This window comes from Ipomoea nil, unplaced genomic scaffold (assembly GCF_001879475.1).
Source record: "Ipomoea nil cultivar Tokyo-kokei standard unplaced genomic scaffold, Asagao_1.1 scaffold1770, whole genome shotgun sequence".
Lineage (NCBI taxonomy): Eukaryota > Viridiplantae > Streptophyta > Magnoliopsida > Solanales > Convolvulaceae > Ipomoea > Ipomoea nil.
The window spans coordinates 3,342,270-3,345,474 of NW_017618198.1; the positions used below are offsets into that span (position 1 = coordinate 3,342,270).

General features: G+C 29.8%; 1 non-coding gene across 1 annotated transcript; it reads left to right on the plus strand.

Annotated features, from left to right (window-relative positions):
* The first annotated feature begins 635 nt into the window (after positions 1 to 635).
* On the plus strand, positions 636 to 707 carry TRNAM-CAU. The gene has a single exon. It is a non-coding gene; the product is annotated as a tRNA-Met (tRNA).
* Positions 708 to 3,205: the final 2,498 nt, after the last annotated feature.

Genomic DNA, 3,205 nt, shown 5'->3' on the forward strand with positions numbered 1-3,205 from the left:
TCAACCAAAAATTTATAATATCTGCTACAACTAACAGATCAGTTGAAGTATTCAACTAATTGAAGATATATAGGTTTTTTTTTTTTTTTTTTTTTTTATTCTTTATTTTATAGTATTTAATGGTTGCATGACTTGCTTGGCGTACTTTCATGAATTTTCCTTTAATATTATGAGAAAATATAAGCCTCAAGGCTTAGCATAATGGTTCGTCGCATGACTTAATGTCACAACTAAATGCGATAGTACATGTGAGGTTCAAATCACATTGGAAACTTGATTGAAACATGAATGGGAAAAAAAAATCAGTATGATAGACTCAGAATTTACCTCTACATTAGTTACTCTTGTCTATAGGTAGGTCCGGTAGACTTAGAATTAGTCTAGCAAGGTAAAAAAAAAAAAAAAAGTTTATGCTTAATTTTAAATTTTTATTGATGTAACGTACGCTGATTACATTTTCTTTCTTTTTTTTTTTTTGTTTTATTTTTTCTGTAAAGAAATCAGGATATGCAGAAATTAAATAGCAGTACTCCCTAAATACACGAAACATTTTTGGGAGGGGATTTTGCCTTTTATAAATCCGTTTTCCTTCAGTATGATAACATTAAAATTTTAGACAACTAAATGTTCAACGAATCAGAGTGGCGCAGCGGAAGCGTGGTGGGCCCATAACCCACAGGTCCCAGGATCGAAACCTGGCTCTGATAAGAGTGGCTTCCAAAATTCTTTAGGCATGGTCTGTTTAAGCGGCATGCCTTTGCAGTGGACCGTATTTTAGGCCCAATACTTGTAATTCCAGCCCATTAAAATAGGGAGAGAGAGAGATAGAATTATATATAGATTAAGGAATTTACTTGATCTATTCTTTTAACATTTAAATTTTAAAGTTTATTTTTGAAAAATAAATAATTATAATTTATTACGGTTGGGAAATGGGGTGAAAATAAAATTAGTATTCTTTTACTCCTCTACTTTTGAACAATGAAATCAAAAATACAAGAAAAAAATAAAAAGGTTATTATTCATGCATTAAATATGGAATTTTAATATATATATATATATATATATATATATATATATATATATATATATATATACACACACACATATATATATATATACACACACATATCTATATATGATGTGTGTATATATGTATTATATATTTTTATTTATTTATTTTGATTTAAATTCCTATTTACTACAAAACAAAGTGACTCAGTCTACTTAAATCAATTACCATTACCTAGTATTTAATTCTCATTACTATTCCGATTCTAATGTTTGAACCAAACACGCCCTTATTTCAGTCACAAAATATTGAAATAATGGTAACCATACAAGCAAACATGTTCACGCACAAATATCAACTTAGAGTGTTGAGTATATAATATATAAACATAAATTAACTTTTTAAATTTGTAAGGAGTGTATAAACTCTTTTGCTTAGCACTTGAATCCCCTTTAACAATATTTACCATCGTTTCAAAAATCAAATTTCACTTCAATTTTATTGAATCCTTTAAACTTTACTAGGCAAAAGTCCTCCAATATAATCCTCAAAGCTTTGCCATATAACTGTCAATGAAGCCATTCAGATCTCACACAATTTACACACATAAACTTGCTTCCCATTCGTGTTAAGCTTAAGAGTTAAGATGACCCTCTAAACACGGAATCCAACTGACCTATCAAATAATTTTCTCGTTAATAATATTCCTTTTAAGGAGAACGCTCCTCGCAATTTTCGCCAATCAAATAGTTATATTGATCATTTTATCTCTTAAACTTGTCATAATTATCATTTGATTTTTTTGTTACATCGTATTATCATGTGGTATACCATTATAAAATAGCAAAACATTCAAAAATTAATAAATATTGAAATCTATATGAATTATGATAAATATTCCAATTCAAATACAATAATTATTTATTTTATATATCATAACTTAAAGTTGTTGATATTTAATATAAAATCCAACCAGAAACAACTCTAAAATACAACTGGGTGAGATTAGATCCCACACACCAATAACAGAAGAAGAATCAGTTGTCGCAATTTTTTAGATATAAAAAATTAAAGTTATCAAATTTGCATAAAGAATAGACAACTCTCATCAACATCCATCATTTAAAAAATATATAATGTACACATAAAAGTATAAAACTGAATACAGGTTTATGAAACAAATTTCTTCTATTATTTTAAGAAATCAACTTCTTATATGTTTTAGATTATAAAATTCATAAGTTCAATACCTAACTTCTCATTTTTTAATATGGATGAAAAATGATTTATTGACAACAACATGCATATTCAGTATTCACTATGTTGCCCGCATAGCTTATTAGTTCAATAGGCAATATTTAAAAGAATAAATCAAAGTTTGAATCCCGACATCTACAATGTGAAGATTATGCGCACTAACATTTGACATTGTCACGACCCTACCAACGAGAAAAAGAGAGAGAGAAGGATAGACTATCCTAAACAAATGAATCAAACTAAAGCTAACAGGTTTAAGCAAGTTTAGACAATAATTTTTATAAATAAAATAGAAAAGAGTTAAATAGGCCCCTAAATTTTACTCCAAAAGTCAATTAGGCCCTTAAACTTTAAAAGAGTGCAATTAATCCATCAAACATGTCAAATTGGGTCAATGAAACCCAAAAATTGATAAATGATTTGTTATTTCAGGTCATTTCAATTCCGACGACGGTGGCCGGATTTTGTCGTCGGTGGCCGGAATTCGTCGCCGGTCGCCGGAATTGAAATGATCTGTAATAACAGATTATTTGTCGGCTTTTGGGCTTCATTGACCCCCTGTGACATGGTTGAGGGTTTAATTTCACTTTTTAAAAATTTAAGTGCCTAATTAATCTTTAGGGTAAAATTTAGAGGCTTATTTTACAATTTTCTCTAAATAAAATAAAAAAGATAAAGGGCATAAACGTAATATCGGACAAGCTCACCTTTGTGTCTTCTCCAACAAAGCCCGGGGTTGAATAAAATATTCACTAAACCATTCTTCACGGATTGTCACGATTTTGGCATCACCAACCAATCAGACGCGACCGCCCTCTTATCTCATGATTATTCTCATCACCAGCATGACGTGTGATTTGACTCTAGCAAATGACACAGACGGTGAGTTTAGAGAAACCCGAAAATATGAAAAAGAGAAATAATTGACAGGGAGCT